Source organism: Muscardinus avellanarius (assembly GCF_963383645.1).
Source record: "Muscardinus avellanarius genome assembly, chromosome: 9".
Taxonomy (NCBI): domain Eukaryota; kingdom Metazoa; phylum Chordata; class Mammalia; order Rodentia; family Gliridae; genus Muscardinus; species Muscardinus avellanarius.
In genome coordinates this window covers 40,218,981-40,237,991 of record NC_137795.1, presented here as the reverse complement: position 1 = coordinate 40,237,991, position 19,011 = coordinate 40,218,981, and the positions used below count along the sequence as shown (strand labels likewise).

Genomic DNA, 19,011 nt, shown 5'->3' with positions numbered 1-19,011 from the left:
AAACCTTGTTTCAAAACAAAAATTTAGAAGGGCTCGGAGTATATCTTGGAGATAGAATGTCCCTGGGTTCAATCCTCAGTATCAGAAAAAAGGGGGTATTATAAATGAAATTACTCAATATGATCAGCAACAGGTGTTAAGTAATGCTAAATAACAGAGAAGTCTCATCAACAAACTCCTAACTATAGTCAATTTTTGCCTTTTGGGAACAAATGCAAAAAAAAATTATTTCTCAATGTCAGGAAAAAAGAACAGTAGCTAGCGCTATACAATGTGGAAGGGTTTCAAGGGGACACAAGAGATAAGACATTGATTCCTATTAATGTCATACTTCTTATCAAATTAAAATATACACAGAAATACCCAAGTTCTCATTCCATTGAAAGCTGGAGAAAAATCTATCCTGGGCATGAGGGTCATGACTTTGGAATATTGTGGGAGACAGAAAAAGAAGGTAGAGAAGGAATAGTCTCAAATATAAGACAAGAGGAAAAAAATAAAAAGGAAGAGGAAGGCGGGCATGGTTACACACGCTTATAATCCCGGTACTTAGAGGGCTGAGACAGGAGGATTATAGGTTTAAGGACACCCTCAGCAAACAGCAAGGCTCTCAGCAACATAGCAAGACCCTGTTTCAAAACAAAAATAACTTTGTCACAGTTTTCCTCAAGTCTGAATAAACTTCATGCAGAGAAAAAAAAAAAAAGAAAGAAAGAAAGGCTGAGGATGTAGTTCAAAGCTATAATGGCACCAGGTTCAATCCCCAGTACTACAAAAAGGGGGCAGGAGTGATAGGTAGAAGAGATGATAGAAATGACCTGGGCCCAATGTGTAGGCTCATTGGCCACAGCACAGAGAACAGAGGCGCAGCCCTGGACTTCCACAAGGCCCCAATCAAAAGCATTTTCTATTTCCACAGAATAAAGGCTTATTAAGACAAAAATGTATGTTCTTCTCTTATAGACAGCAAACATGTACTCCAAATAAAATAAACACACAAGATATTCAAACTGCCCCTTAAAATTAATTTGATTCTTTTCCATGAAGTAAACAAAAGAATCTGTGTATCAATATGCTGAAAAATTACAAAACAGATGTCAAATAGCCTTCATTTTGTAACAACAACTCTCTATGAATCTGACATCTAGTTATTCCGGCTAGTATGAGACTCAAAAACTCAGAAATTATACAGGAAAAACATGAAGTATTAATTCATGAAAGCATGTTGAAAGAAGCAGATGAGAACAAAAAAATATCACAAAAGCAGAGAAATTGACCAAACGAAACTGCATGTGTCACCATCTTGGATGACAACAGAAATTTACTGACTGACCATCTACATCTGGTTTGCTTCCTTATTCTGCAAATCACAAAAATGGGTTGCTGTGGCAACATGATATTTCAGTTGCTGGGGGGGTGGACCCTTAGAGTACCTTCTAAGACATAAATATAGCAAATATTTGTATTATTCCTCCAGTCCTAGGAAAACAATTTTTCTGATAGTAGGTCTGCTTTCTTAAGAGTTTTAGAAATGGGCTTGCTTTCCGTCTTTTCCATTTATAGTAAAAATACTATTAATTTATGCAAAAAGGGAAAAAAGAAAAAAAAAGCCAGACCAAATATAAAAAAATAAATACAGATTGCCATCATCCCAGGAATATGATAGGGCTATTCTCTTTTATAGCAGCTCTACTTCTATCATCAAATGCTCTTTTAGGTAATTTAACTCCACTAGTATTTGTATCAAGTCTATGCAAGATAGTCAAAGGAATATACTACAGCTCAGTTCTTAATGAAAAAGGCAAACATATGTTTCTAGTCAGATACAAGAGCAAGTACAAATAAGAGACTATGAATTTTCTTGGAAATATATTTTTTAATCTCACAATAATACATAGAATAGTCTGTTCAGAAGGCTGTTACACCAGAGTTTAGAGCACATAATACAACATTGGTGCACAATGGAGTAAGCAAATTAACACCTTTATGCTAAATAATAGAAGACTCATCCCAGACCTACTCACTTCTCTATTGGGGCCTTAAATAATAAAATTAAAAAAGAGGCAAATAGTCGAGTGTGGTGACACACGCTTGTAATCCCAGCGCTTGGGAGGCTGAGACAGGAGGATCGTACAGGTTCAAAGCCAGACTCAGCTACTGAGTGAGGCTCTCAGCAACTCAGTGACACCGTGTTTCCAAATAAAGTATAACATAGGTCTGGGAGTGTAGCCTGTATGTAGAAAAGCCCCTGGGTTCCAAACCCAGTACCACACTCACAAAAAAAAGAGAGGCAAATTATCTGGGACACTTAAGGACTGAGGATTGGAATAAAAGTAACTCAAGTCATTGTTCTCTTTTCCAATGACAAGTTTGACAGTTTCTGAACTCTCCATATATTGCTCTGATGTGGGAAGGTCCATTGAAAGTGTCTTATCTTTGGGCCCTTGCTGATTTTGAGAAACCTCTCCCAGTAAACTGGGCTACTAAAAAACAAACAAAAAGATAAATGTGTCCTCCATCCTCAACACTACTGCTAAATGGAACTTTCTTAGAAACTTCTCACAGCCAGGATTCAGAGCAAAGTCTAGTGAAATAGATTGGCTAAAAGATACTAGGGTTTTGTAATATAAATAAGAGCAAGATAACAGAAATAAAAGTTGGTGTGTGAAAATCCTATATATCCAGGATGAAGATAAAAATTGGCCCTGCAGATCTTGGAGGAAAAGGTACCAGACTGAATACTGCATGTCTTCTCCTGCACCATTCAATCATACCAAGGAAATGGAATCAACACACAGATAGATTTTTTTTTCTCCATTTTTCGTTGAGCAACAATAGAGAACAATCAATTTAAAAATAATTGGGGAAATTTGTGTTTTGTTCAGAAGAGTAAAGGAAAACATTCAACAGTACCACATAGAATCATTTGCTTAATAGCATTTCTAATATGTTATGCATTTATTCAATCTACTTCCTTCTATATTAAAATGCAAAAACAATTACTCTGGATGTAAATCCTAGAAAACAATCAAAGTTTCTATTAAATCAGAGAAGAGACAGTTAAGCTGCAATGTGATTTGCAGATGCTCATGAATAGATAATACTTAGAATTTCTCTCCCTAGAATATGAAAAAGAAAGGTGGTAGCTTTCGTTCTTCCTTCTCTCCTTTCTTCTTTTAAGACAGAAGTCAAAGAACAATTTTTTATAAATCTAATAATTTAAATTATGTACACATGCAAAATCGCCTTCTTCCACAATAGCAGCCACAGCAGGTAGAAACTTCCAACATTTTGTTATAAATAGTTTACATTCAATTGATCAGTCACAGAGGAATATGAGCAGTTTCAATCTTCCAGTTCCTTTATCTCTTAAAAAAAAAAACTAGGTAGGTCTTTGTATACTTACATTAAAGCTATTTCTGTTAATTAAAAATACAAACAAAATAATCATATTCAAGAAAAGTTGACCAAACATAAAGCAATGGATAAAAAGATTCTGTGCATGAATAATAAACATTTTGTACTTTTCTGTCTGAATGGGATTTTTAAAATCCACATGCATTAATTGGGGTGCTACTGAAGTAATAACCTCAAATATGAGATTCAATAAATGTGTTTCATGCTCTGATTAAATGTCAGGGCTACAGACTTGTTACTTCAGATCTAGTGAGCAATGATTTTTGCTGGATAATAATGAGCTCCCAGAGATTTATTTGCAACACTTAGCTGTCCATTTCAAAACCCTGAGTCTTTCTAAATACAATATTTTCAGTTCTGTTGATAATATTACAGAATCTAACATACAAGACTTAATTTTTAAGTACATTTTACTCATTTCCTATAGTCTGCATGGACACTGGGTTCTGCTGAAATTTAAAACAAAAAATAAGTTGGGCGTGGTGACGCACACTACATGCAATCCTAGTACTTGGGAAGCTGAGACAGAGGATTGCAGTTTTGTGGTCAGTCTCAGCAACTTAGTTGGGCCTTTTGCAACTTAGTGACACCCTGTTTAAAAAAATAAAGAATAAAAAATAGAAATGGGGTGTAGCTCAGAGGTAGAATGTTGCTGGGTTCAATCCCCAGTACCACAGACACACACACACAGACACACACAGATACACACACACACACACACACACACACACACACACACACACACAAAGATAAAACCAACAATAACTTCCAGTCTTGACTCACAGCAGATATTGTTCAGGTTTACATCCATATTTTTTTCCTTAAGAGAATGCATATAAAAAAAGGTGTTTTTCTACACTAAAGTTCACTTCCAAGTGATTCTTCACTCCAACCTAGACTTCACTAAAGCCAAAAACATCACAGATTGTTGATGGAATGCTTACTTTCCATTTGATCTCTATCAACTAGTAACAAACAAAGCCTGGCCTACAGCCACTCCATATCAGTTGCTGAGAGGCCTTTTCAAATGATAATTTCACTCAGTTATCTTCATGTTTATTATTACTCTCTTTGTTTTTCCAGCATTTTTTCATTGTTTTTAGCCTTTGGCACTTCTGGACATTTAGAACATATTAAGGCCTAATTTACATGGTGTACTATGTTCTTCAAGTAGAAATGCCACACATCTTAAGAAAATAATCTCTATATCTACCACCCTTGATATACTGTACTATTACTCCAAATATAATTTATAAAAATCAATTAAAAAACATATTTTAAGTGCAAAGATATATAAACAAAACATCCTTTCTCCATTCTTTCCCTCACACTAGGTTTATTCAAGATACCGGGTAGAGGTTGAATTAGTAGTACCTTTTCAGATTCCTTTGTAACAATATGAATTTAATTATACCTTTTAAAACATGTTAGTTATTTCAATTGGGTTTTGTTGCAGTTTTATAGTCTTCTGAATTTAAAAAAATGTGCATTTATGTCTGTTTGCCAAGTTCTATACCATCATTCAATACCCCCCACTTATTCAAACTGCATGAGTGATATCAGCAACTCACAAATGAGTGCATTGCACAACAAATGTTTAAAAAGTTTACATGATGTTAGGAGGTTTTTACAATTAAAAACAAATTATATGTATTGATTCATTCAGTAGATGTTTATTGAACTACAATACCAGACACTATTCTGGCTAGGCATTGAAGATACAAAAAAATTTTTTTTTTACTTGACGGAAGCTAACATTTATAGCCTAGTGCAGAGGCACAGTCCTGTAATACCAGTATGTGGGGAGCAAAGACAGGAGGATCACAGGTTCAAGGTTAGCCTCAGAAACTTTAGTGAGACCCTCAGCAACTTAGACTTTGTTTCAAAACTTAAAAGTGCTGGGGTATAGCTCAGAGGTCGAGTGCCCATGGGTTCAAAAATGAAACAGAAAAGGAAGAAAGAGAGGAAGAGAGGGAGGAAGAGAGGGAGGAAGAAAGAAAGGAAGAAAGTAAAGAAGGAAGGAAGGAAGGAAGGAAGGAAGGAAGGAAGGAAGGAAGGAAGGAAGGAAAACATTAAAATGGAGGTGATAAGAAGCAAGCAATAAAAGAAAAGCAAATTACTTCTGGAAATCTTGAATGCTATATAAGGAAAACAAAATGGAGAGAGTGTCTTAATGGGATACTTTCAGTAAGGAGGTCCATAAATAAAGTATTACTGAGTAAGAAAATTAAAAACCAAATTTAAAAACAAATATTTAAGATGTCTAAAATAATTTCAATACAATTTAACATATCCACTACTGGCTGTATGATAAAGCATTAACTTTTATTTCTTAATTAAGTTTTACAAAGAAGTATCATTTAATTTAATTGTGCAAAGAGAAAACTCAGCAATGAATGTGCTTATGAAGTGAAAAAGACATAGGAACAAATAAGAAGGTACTCTAGTAACAATTAAAACCACTGATTATTTACTCCGGTCGCTTAGGAGCAGCTCAGAGGTCAATCAAGTACACTTGTATCTATAACACAAAGCTTTATGCAGCATGGGCTAAGGAAAAGATCACTGATGGGACACCTAGAGATCCAAACACAATGCTCAGGAGCCCTTTCCAGACTGACCAACTAATTAAATCTCTCCGAGCCTCCCCTATCACCTCTAAAGTGGGCTTGACTGCATAAGCTACTAGGATCATTATGAGACTCAAGTAAGATCTATATGAAAATTGAACTTATTTTTTTTCACTCAGCACATTGTTATTGTGATATCTGCTACTGTTTTTGTTGCTTGTGCCTGTTATTAATAGAAATGACAGAGGCCTTAAAGAATTTTTAGGATCAGAACAGCAGTAAAATACCTAAAGATACATGAAGCATCAAAAATCTTATCTGTTCATGGATATTAGTATCCAGTCTACATTAGAGAAAGTTATATTCTTTTTATAATTTTTTCCATAAAATTGATGGAAAGTAGTTATTAATACAAAACTTCAAAACCAAAACTTTCAGCTTTACATTTTTTATTATCCTGACACGGTTTAATTATTCTTCTCATACATTTAGGGTAGATTTTATTCACTGAAAAAAATACCAAATCTACCAAGAAAACCTAAACAATACCAGGTATGAACACAAAGACATTATCTCTTATTAGTCAGTATTATAAATTATGATAAAAGAAATCAAGAAAAAATTATATTCTGTTTTCAATCTGAATCCCGAATTCCAAAGTCACAAAGGTTTAATCTATATTTTGCTGCATAACTGTCTTAAGTAATAATATTTTTTGTTATTTAATAGCGAATTAAGAGAATGTCTCAGATCAAATTGAAAGAAGTCCAGATCTCAAATCACATAGCTCTGAAGGGAAAATTTCTTCTCATGACTCAGTTATAATAATCAAATGCTGTTCATCTGATCTGTACAGATATATTAAATCCTACCTTCTGAAGCTGCTATTATACAGTATAAAACCATTTGCTTTACCTAGCCTAAATTGATAGTCTGAAACATAATCCTACATAATATGCAGAGAATTTACTGAGAAGTTCTTTCAAACAGGTGATTTCTCACCTAGTTTTCACCTAATCCATATATGAGATGAATACTAGGCTTCTAAGTACAGTGGATGAGATTTCACATTGTTTTGAAATAGCTCTTTCTCCATTAAGATTTAAAATTACTTTCCTATGACTGGTCCAGCCATATGGGAGTACATTGCCCCTGTGCCTCATGAAGTAGCTGCCGCAGCAGAAGTAATGCTAGGGAGAGCCTATATTGCACATTAACACAAAATTAAAATTTGGTAGGCATCAAAAGTTATACTGTTTTCCATTTCATAGAAATGGCCATTTAGTCTTTTTACTACCCTCCTTCATTTTGGTTCTACTTCACACTAAGATGATAATACAGACTTCTTGTTTTTTGCCACTGTTTTGGAGATCTATATTTCTCAAGCATTCAGAACTCAGATATAGCCTAGTCCTCAAGTGGTATAATGGTCAAATGTAATTTGAAACTTATCAAACCAGAATTCACCACAGAGCCCTTTATGGGTGGTAATAATGCATATCTAAAAAGGCCCCCTTGTATCAATAAGAATTTTAAATTTATTTAAGGGAGTTTTAAGTAACAAAATCTCACCTCACAAGGTCAGCTATATAAGGCATAATTAAGTCCTAGTTAACTATGATTACTGATAAGCCCCGGTAAGATTAAGTGGACTTAAGTTAGGTGACAGAAAGAAGGATACTCAAAGCTTTAACCTGCACATAGTACCTTTGATTTCTATACATGAAATAAATAGGGAAGTTTTCATCAGAAACTAACCCAATCTGCTCCTTACAATTTTTTCAAGGGCTGAAGATGTGGCTCAGTTGTAGAACACTTGTCTAGCATATGTGAGGCCTTGGATTTGATATTTAGCATACACAGAAAAAAAAAATTCTCAAAGTACTACTAAATCATCTCACATTAATCCTTTGCCAACACAAATGTTAGTGAAAGAGCCCACGACCTGACAACCTGTACAGTAATGAATTTATTCCTAGTAAAATGCACACACATGCAAATTTCCTCCATGCATTAAGACATTACTTTTCAAACCCAAAGCTATAATTCAGCAATTGTCTTTAGCCGTTCGATGAAGTTTTTGTAGTTCTATTTTAAAATCTTTCTTGTAGTCCCTGAACACACATGTAGCAATGATTTTTTTAAGCAGATAAGAGTATGAGGGGGAAGGTACAGAGTCTGAGGGAAATCTGAGACAATTCTGAAATGAAAATAGACAATCCCACGCTCACTGTAAGGATAAGGAACTAACGATCCAGACCACATCAGCATGATCACTCCTATAGGCATGGCCACAGAAAAGCTTCATCCATCACTAAATTCATGGCAGTCAGGGCTGACCCACAGAATACCTGAAAATGTACTATAATATATTCTCTTAGTGCATTTGAAGAAACTCTTTGACCTTAGGAGTTTGTTATTTTACTTATCCTCAAAGCATATTTCATTTCCTATTCTTGGCAAAACACTGACATACTGTGTTGTTTAATAGCAACAATAATTAATGTTATATATTATATATATTATATTATATTATATTATATTATATTATATTATATACTGCCCAGAGACTGTGTATTCTGAGTTTCTGTAGAGGAAAAATCTCTTCTGGAATATAATTTTGAGATCTCTGTGATAATATTATAACTAAAATATGCTTCATTCTCTATCTATTCTCTGTCATTGGCTGTGTGCAGAGATTTACTTCCCTTCTTTATAAACCAACGACTTTTAGTTCTGCTAAACTGAGCTAATCAAAGGATACAAATGTGAGGGAAACCCTTTGGCTGTCATCCTTTCATAGCATATCCCTGCTTCAAACACCATTCCTCTTGAGGCTAGTATAAAAGCCTTTACTTGTGGTAATCAAGACAGAAATATATATATCTCCAATGTCCCTCCATGTATAAGACCCTAGGGAGAACAGTGTTTGCAAGATGGGAAAGCATAAGGCAAGTTACCTGTGCCTGTCCATAAAATCAACTCAAGCTGAAACGACTTTCTTCCTTCCTTTTCTCTTTCTTTCTTTCTTTCTTTCTTTCTTTCTTTCTTTCTTTCTTTCTTTCTTTCTTTCATAGCATACGAGGGAATTGGCCAATCTTCAGGGGACTCAAAAGATAGAGACTTCAAAGAGAGGGTATTTGGCTATCTTCCAATGAAGAAGGAAATTATTTTAAAAATTGCTTGAATTATGTAGATAATTACCCCAAAATGCTTTCATCTGAAATACAGAATAGTTGAAAGTAGGTCTACATGAAACATACATTTCCAGGCCATGGCACTTCATGGTACAAAGTGAACCATTCTCCTGTAGACATCAGGAGCGTGTTAGAGTAAATATCTTCAAATCTAGCTGGAAATTTCTTTGAGATTGCACCATGAGATGGCATCCTTTACAAATCATCCCACTGCACTAGTTTCCCCCAATAAAATGGAACTGAATGATAAGAATAAGGTTGTTTTGGGTTTTGCTTTTTGTTTCTTGCGGTACTGGAGATTAAACCCAAGGGCATTCTATCTCTGAGCTACACGCCAGCCCTATTTTATTTCTTATTTTGAAACAGTCTCATTACATTGTGGAGGGTCCCACTATGTTGCTGAGGCTGGCTACAAACCTGTGATCCTCCTGCCTCAGCCCCCCAAGTCCTGGGATTACAAGTATGTACCACCACTCTTGGTTAGAATGAGGTTTTGAGATTTAAAAAGTCAAGCAAATAAGAAAATATTTTGCAAATTTTTTTCTCTTACTCCATGCAAAAATTTTAAAATATAAATTGGTCTCTAAGAAATCACTCATCTCAAATATCTGTAAATAAGAATAAAACTGGAAAAAATGTGAGGCTTTAGTGTATAAATACAGTAAAACATGTTCAGGATTTTCTAAGCAGAACAAAGTATCTCAGTATACATATACAGACGCATACATACACATTTGCCAAGAGAACAATTATTTCTCTTATAAATTCGTATAAGTTGTTCCTGACATACAAGTAAAAAAAATTCTAAATTCTCCATGAAATTTTACAAAACCTAATAATTCATTTATAGACGACTTCTGATCCTTGTGAAATCAATACTCTGCTTCTAAGCCACAGTTTGACACACAGGCAAAATATGTAAATAAATACGATGAAAATCTCAAGAATTTTCTTCGTAAGTCCGATCAATGTCTATTGCAAAATTACTTCACTATAGAGCTTGAAGGTAACATTCATTGTAGAAATAAAGTCATTTAAGGCCATGAGGTCTCTTCCTAATTTTTGAGTTGCATCCTTACATAGTGTCATGTGGCTGAAATGTTGGTGAGTTAGCAGAGGGCATCTCCCACGCAAAGATCTATAGTTCAATTATAACCTGAAGCAAGTTTTCCATCACTCTATTTCCTACTTTGGAAAACAAGATGATTATACTTCAGTCTCAGATAAGTCAGTGTTAAGGATAATGAATAAATGAGTGCTTTTCCCCAGAGAGCGCTGTACTTGGGACTACACAACAAATGCTAAATAACAAGGGAATGATAAAAAGGAAGTTAAAAAGGCAAATCACGCAATCAAAAGCCACTAGCTCTAAAAAATATTAAAAGAAGTAATGTTATGCCATTTAATAAATCAGAACTCCCCAATATATAGAGTGATGCTCATAGAAGTAACACAAGCACAAAGAAAAAAGTTATGGCTTAGAATTATAATTTATTTTGCTAATCATGTACAGAAATCAACTTCATATATAATGCTATTAATGAAATGCTCAGCTGAGCACAAACCATAATTAAAAATAAATATAAATTAGGGTTCTTTTTATAATGAGAAATGACAGTATCATGACAAGCTGATAATTTATGAGTATACAGAAATCACTACACCAACAAGAAACACTCCTGAGACTTGGATTTCATTCCCCACTCTCTAAAGTCTGTTCTAATAGCCAGACTTCTTTCTGACAGCAACTCCCGATGAAACTTCCTGGATTTCATGAAGCAGTAACAAACAACTTAGAAACAACAGTGACAATTTAGTCTGAACCCCACATTTTATGCACAACTAAGACTCAAATGGCAATGTCATTTGATGGACTGGTACAGCAAAATTAGACTTTCTTATTCCAGTCCTAATTTCACAATGCCCAACCAACTTTGACCTTCCATCATAGCAAAGTGTTATCAGAGGAGAAACCCCCAACAATATCAGTAATTGCAAAGGCTGTGCACGTGTCCATCAGGAGGAGATACCGTTCTGAAAGGAAAGGAGGATGAAAGGTACTATTTCAATAGCCACTGGAGGGGAGGCACAGCTCAGAGGTGAAGACAGAACTAGGGAGGCAGAATGAAGGGATTGGAATCTATATCTGTATTTCTATGGGGCACCTAATCCAGACAGTTTAGCTCTCAAGTGGCTAGTTTACCTTAATTTGATGATTTAATGTAACTTTACTAATTTAATTTACTACTTGTAGACATAAACATAAAATGGAATAGGAATAATGGCAGACAATTAATTTGATAGCTTTTAAAAGCCCCATAATGACTAAAATTCACTGATCCTAATTTGTTAATGGCATAGGATTAGAGTATTGAATATAAACTTGTGATCTACTATGAAATTAAAAGGTTATAACCACACATGTTAGTTTATACATAGCCAAGTGTTTGACACCTTTTTTTTAAAGCCTTTACATTTATAGCATAATATCATAGGTCATATAAATTTAGAATGTGAAAGAACCTTAAAGGTATTGTAACTCAATGTCCTAAAGTTTAAAGAGGAATAATTCAAGGCATAGAAAAGTTTCCTATCCATAATTACTACTAGTAAATCCATTTTTTTAATGCAAAGCAAATGTTCTTTACCTATATCAGTTTCTTATTAACTGGTCAATATTTTAAGAGTGAGTTTCATTAAACCACTCTAAACATCCACTACTAGAAAGTTGGCAAAGGTTTGGTCAAAGGTTTGAGAAAGTAAAAATATAATATTTCCCAAGCAAATAAAAAGTCTTTTATAGAGATGTATTTAGTATAACTCAACAGTCATCAATTAGAATAGAAGAAAAACCAAATCTTATGAAGTCAGATAATGGGAGAACAAAATTTAAGTCCCTTACATAATGTACTTAGGTAGCAATTTGCTATTGGAGAAAAGAAAAAGCTGATTTTTAACGTAGCCAGGACAACTTTCTACCTTCATCACATTTTAAAGTTTGAATTAAGTATCAAAATATTGCTTTCATCATTGTACATAGTTTTTGTTTTATTTATTTACTTATTTATTTATTTATTTATTTATTTATTTATTTATTTATTTTTACAGTACTGACAATTAAACCTAGGGGCATTCTAACTCCAAACTATACCCCAGTCCTGTTTTTTTTTTTTAATTCTTTATTTTGAAACAGTATCTCACTAATTTGCAGAGGGCCTCACTAAGTAGCTGAGGCTAGCCAGGAACCTGTGATCCTCCTGTCTCAGCCTCCCAAGTACTGGGATTACAAGCATGTGCCACCGTGCTCGGCTGTACATAGTCTTTATAATACACATAATGAGGCACAAATAGTAAGGCACACTTAGTTCTTAAACTTTAGTATTGTAAAACTTCACCTGAAAGATGGTGAATTTTGAATCCTCTTACTTACCTTGTTTTCTCATTATACTCCATTTTTTGTTTGTTTGTTTTTTTTGTATGCATCACAAAAGGCCATGGAACATTCAGGTCGCTCCTGTGGGGCAGACAGAACTAACATGCCCTCCGTTGTGCATCCACAGACCACTACATATATCTCTACTGTAAATCAAATCTACTGTGCAGGGTTCTCCTTAGATATTTATTAACTCATTCAACAACTGAGAACTTGGCGAGCAGACATTTCATCTTATTTATGGCTGACTCCAGGGTCTACAAGAATGCCTGCCAAAATGTTGGCATTCAAGAAATGTTTCATAAATGGTGAAAAACAGATGAAGAAACTAAAGAATAAAGATCTCTTTACTAAGGGAATAGTACCACCTTTCTAGCAAAGGTTCCATATATAAGTACCTATAAAAGCAATTTGTATTTTTAGATTCTTAAAATCTAGAAGTCATTATGAGTGTCCACAGGTATACAAAATTGAGATAAGAGAATCCTTAAAATTGTTTCCTTTTAATGGACTAAATTGGGAGGCTTCCTGCTGTCAGTGTCCCATATAAAATGTTTTAGGCCTGTGGCTTTTCCTCAGGCAAAAACCATGTGGGAGAGCCAATAAGAAACATTAAATAAACTGTGAGAAAAAATATAAAAATGCAAAAAAGGACAAATGTATTAGAAAATTCCATACTTTCAAGTACTTTTCAAATTAAAAAAAAATTGTTTTGAACCAAGTCACAGAAAAGACCTAAGAAACAAACTGTAGTCTGTCAATACCAAAATTTTCATTTTTCAAATTAAAAGCTTTATTTATTTATTTATTTATTTATTTGTTTATTTACTTATTGTGGGTTTGGGGATGGAACCCAGGGGCATTCGACCTCCGAGCTATACCCCCTGCCCTATTTCTTTATTCCCTATTCTGAAACCAGGTCTCACTGTGTTGCAAAGAGCTTCACTAAGTAGCCAGGAGCTGAGGCTGTCTGTGAACCGTAATCCTCTGGTCTCAGCCTCCCGAATGCTGGGATTACAAGTGTGCGCCACCATGCCGGCAAATTAAAAGCTTCATGAAGCAAAAATACTAAAAATTAAAACGAAGTGACTAGTGCAATTTGGCTCTCAACAGACACTTATTAAGATTGTATGGATGATTGTATGGTGGCGCACGCCTGTAATCCCTGCACTTGGGAGGCGGAGACAGGAGGATCGCGCAGGTTCAAAGCCGGCCGCGCTGGCTTAAGAGACCCTGTTTCCAAATAAAAATATAAAAATAGGTCTGGAGTGTAGCCCAGAGGTAGAAGGGTTTCCAGGAACCCCAATACCACCAAAAAAAAAAAAAAAAAAGATTGTATGAATGAATAAATGAAAGAGAAGATAGGGGAAGAGCTTTCACCAAGGCCCACTCTGAATTCATGGTTCATTCATTCAAACCATTTTAAAGCATCCTTATTTAATTTATGAAGATGTGGTTTTCCATTTCTGATGACATTTCAATAACACTGTCTTTTGATCTTTTAAACTATTCAGCTAAAATTTATTTTGCTTTAATCTATGATTCTGTTGTCTGTAGGACTAAAAGCAGATAGAAATATAACCTTAGTTTTGTTTGAAAAAATAAAAAAAACCTAAAAAGAATAGTAGTTAACTATGAGTTGGTTCTTAATGTCTAGGAGTATAGCCATGTAAATTTACTCCTACAGAATAAAATCACTTAATAAAAAAGTATCTGCCTTTAGTAATATTCGTTTGCATATGGCTTAATTATCACATTAAGGAGAAAACTACAAGACATTTTACCTACATATCATCTAATTTTCATTCACTTATCCACCCATCCACAATTATACAGTATCCAGTCCCTGTGCTAGACTTTTGAGTAATGTCCTTGACAACAGGCATAAAACCTCAAAAGACTCAAGCTGAATATTGATTTTTATTTTAATGTATGATTTCTTCACTCTTATGTTGGAAGGAATAATTCCTTGATAGTTGATGGAGTATGAGAAATTATAGAAGTATATCAATAATCATCTAATTCAATTTTGAGCTTAAAAATATTTCACAAAGAGTTTTATTCATTATTAAACATATTCAAAAGGAGAAGTGGCACAGAGAAAGAGAGGAGAAAAGTGAGTGCTTGGGGAATTTAAATTCTGAAAAACATAAATAACTGGTTACTTTTTTATAACAGCTTTTTATAATAGTTTTGTTATTTTTGGAAAATCGATACCATCATTATAATCATGTAAGCATTATCTAGCCCACATCCCCAAATGGTCAACCAAAAAAAATTTTTTTTTTCAATAGTAAAGCTGAAACATGGCTCTAAAGGCCAGCTTAGCTTTCAAATTAGAGCCTTGAAAATGAATCATTTTCTGTTTTGCCAGTGAATATACTATAACTGTGGCATTTCTAATTTTTTAACCATCAGACAATAGGGAAAAAGTTTTGTAAAAATTTGAGGGTAGCCGGGCGTGGTGGTGCACGCTTATAATCCCCGTGCTTGGGAGGCGGAGACAGGAGGATACCGCAGGTTCGAAGCCAGCCGCGCTGGCTTAAGAGACCCTGCTTCCAAATAAAAAAATATATAAAAAATAGGTCTAGGAGTGTAGCCCTAAGGTAGAAGGGCTTCCAGGAACACCAGTACCACCCAAAAAAAAAATTTTTTTGAGGGTATATTTCTTTTCCATTTATTCTTATCTGACTGTGTTGTTCATTATCAGATACTTAGATCATTAAATAGGTGTGTGTGTGTGTGTGTGTGTGTGTGTGTGTGTGTGTGTGTATTGCAGTGCTGGAGATCAAACCCAGTGCCTCACATATGCTCTGCATGTTGTATACATCCCAAGCTCTTATCTTTAAAATGATTTCATATGTTATCATTCAACACAAATTATAGAAAGACAATTAGCAAATCTTGCTTTAATGGCATGTACTCTAGAAGTACTAAGCTAAGTATTAATCAACTTATTAAATGTATTAGTATAGTCAAATAAAAGCTGATTTGAACACTTCCCCAATAAAAATAACAACCTCATAATTCGGCAAGAATAATAATCTCATAACCAAATGTTTAACAAATGAGTAAACTAAGAATCTAATGCCTATTAATATCTAATAATTTAATATAAAGTAGTAACTTAGTTAATACTTAATAATCTCATGTTTAGTAAGGGAAAAAGTAATGTAAACAAATGACTAAAATGCAAATGAGAGGTGACCAAGGAAAAATTCCCAACAAAGATACTGGAGTCTAAGGTCATGCCAAGAACAAAGAAACAGAGAGCTCCACGTCCCATTACTGTATGGTCTATTATAGCAGATGTCCAAGCTATCATTTCTGATGACTGTAATAATTAAGAGCTCTAATCTGACATCTCTTCCTCTATTCATAGTTAAATATAGTTTTCCTAAATGGAGCAAAAGCATTAGCCGGTGGATTCAGGAATTTGTATTCTCTTCATCATATATCTCACAGTGATAAGTTGGCACTGGTTTTGTTAGTCCCTTGTGAGTTTGACTTGTGACTCACACCCTAGTCACTATTAGTGGGTGGATAATATTAATCTTCATAACCTGAAAATCTAATATCAACTACTCTTGAGAAATAAAGTCGCTATACTACCTATTTGTAAAATCATCTCATTTATAAATATTTATTCAATTCAGCTTTCTAGAAAGAGGCAAGGGCATAAGGAAAAAACCTAGGTTCTAATCCCACCCCATTATTTATTAGCTTTGTGATGTCAAGAAGATCAAATTTCAAACAATTGAGATCAAGTAATGTGCGATTTCAAATCCCCACATGAAGCCTAGGATATAACTAATTTTTAAAGTGCTTGCATGGCCTGCACAAGGCCCTGGGTTGGGTTTGATTCCCAGCACTGTCTCCCCTCCAAAATCAATTCTTTGACTTTATGGAGATTAAAATATCTCACTAACTTATTTTAAAATGTCACTTTTAACATAAAATAAACAATAAATAAGAAAGGGTTTTGAAAACTATGAACTAATAAGAATTATTATTATCACTTCCTTAGTATCCTGCAAATAATCCATGCCAAATATTCTATTAGTGAAAGCATCATGATAATTTCCACACACAAAAGAAAAAAATCAATTATTATAATAAAGAAAGGTTCAACTTCTATATTCTCTATTATGCTTCTCATATTGACAATTTTTTCCTGTAGACCAGAATGACAAAATTTGAATTTGTTTATAACCATAAGAAATGTCATTTTCAAAAGTTTTATGGATAAATTAAGTTCAAAATGAGGTTGTTTCCAGTAAATGGTTTTATAAATGATAAAATAGGGTCAGAAAAGGGTTTCTAATTCAACATAAACTAAAAAAAAACATAAACTTTAAAAGGCACCTACCAGAATAACTTTAAAAGAAAAAGTGATATTATTAGTATAATACTGCTCCTAAAAGATTGCTTCATCTTTACCATTTTCCAATCTTCTGGTTAACTTGAAGGAGGATGCAGGTGCCTCTTTGCCGAAGAAAGTGGATCGAACCAATCAAATGGCACAATTTATGATTTCTCCATTCACAGCTGACTGATTTATAAAAACACATAGCAATGCATTTTGTACTTTCTACCTAGGCTTTTGTTTCATGTTGGATGTAGGAGGCAACAGACTTATGCTTGAGTTACATTTGGGCACCCCTCCTGAATGCTTCAATATGAATTCTCATTTGGAATGATGACCATGTGCTTATTTGTGTTTCCCCCTGCAGACTGAAAATTTATTAAAGGAAGCAACCGTATCCAGTTGTCTTTTTCTCCTCCAGCTATTAACCCACTTACTGGCATATAGATGGTGCCTAATAAATGTTTACTGCATAAATTAAAGAATAAGCCACAAATAAATAGATTGGCTTTTCTTTTAAAGTCTAATGTTCCTTTGTATTATCCTCAAAATTGATCCTTGAATTTCACTTACAAATTCAAGTAACACATATTTTGTGCAAGTAATAGACTTATATAAGTTAAATCAATGGAACTTATTGAAAACAATAATTAATTTTATTAAAACAATAAACATGTAAATTTATTGATAAAATTCATTTATCAGTTCATTCAAAACATTGCTTGAGCATCAATTACATCCTAATGACCATTCCCAGAAGCTCGGATGCAAAGTCAGTTAAGCCTCAGGCTCCCAAGGAGGTTAGTTCCTGGTGAAGGAGGGGGTTTGGCCAGGGGACCACTGGTGGGGAATGGACAGTAGCTAAGTACAACAAGAGGGATGGAGTATGTGTAAGAAAGGATTTCTAGAGAAGAGATGCTGGACCTGAGGTTTGAAAAAAGCAGTAAAACTTAATTTAAACAAAAGGACATCCCAGGCAGCAAGAACAGGGTTAGAAATAAACAGCTCTACAAATAGAGGAGATAGCACACAGGAAAACAACAGATGAGGATAAGCATGAGGAAAAAGAGGGACCTCCGCCTAGGGGAGGAGCCACAGCTGGGGGGAGGGGCATCTTCAGCAAAGAAAGCACAGTGTTCTATCCTCAAGGGGCTGAGAACACAGTTAAAAAAGAATAGCTAGAATGTTCAGTTAAAAAAAGGGAACTTTAAGTCAGTAAATAGGTGTAGTAATGAAGAAAATAGCAGTTACTTTTAATTCAAGGTAAATTAATAGTTATGTGAACTTCATGAATTAATTTTAGATAAAATCACATTTCTAAAATAAAGAGTAAAAGGCAAATTAGATATGATTTTGAACTGTAAAAGATTTACAATTTTGAGGAAAAAAAAGGACTCTTTTTAATTAAGAAGAGAAGTATTCCTTTCTATTCCTCCATGGAGGCCACACCTACAAGCATATGTATGTCTGCCATAATAAAGTTGCTCTTTCATTGTTAGTGACTGGTAGAACATAAATTATTCCCAGGGATAAATAAAACAGCCAAATACTAATCTGAACTCCAGTTAATAATAATAGAATACAAATATATCTATATTAAGTTGTAATTAACATCTTCCAAAAGCTGCAAAATTCAAGAGACTATAGAGAGAAATATGAATGAAAATGGAAAATCCAGCCAAATACTACTGCTTCTAGTACATTTAACAACCACTTTATCATTTTGTCTTCAAATGTGTTCTTCTAGAGGTCTAAATAACCGCCATCTAACTCATTTGATTGTAACAGAACAATATTATTTATTTATAGCTTTTGCATTTTTCCCTCCCTAACAGGAAAAAAGACTCACCATGATTGAAAGGTTATTTTCTTTTTTTCCCTATAACTAATTGTTAGAATGAAAAATATAATAAACAAAATTAGTGGTATAAAGATTTAAAATAATAGAAAATAGAATCATATTTACTATGTCTAATAAAACTTCAGCCTTCTGTAGATTAAATTCTTCAGCCTGTCCAATGTCTTGGG

General features: G+C 34.1%; 1 protein-coding gene across 1 annotated transcript in view; it reads right to left on the bottom strand.

The window, feature by feature from the left end:
* Window positions 1–19,011, bottom strand: part of IMMP2L (inner mitochondrial membrane peptidase subunit 2) — a gene marked incomplete at both ends in the record, with an annotated part of 874,930 nt that overhangs the window by 452,973 nt on the left and 402,946 nt on the right. The window lies entirely within an intron of this gene.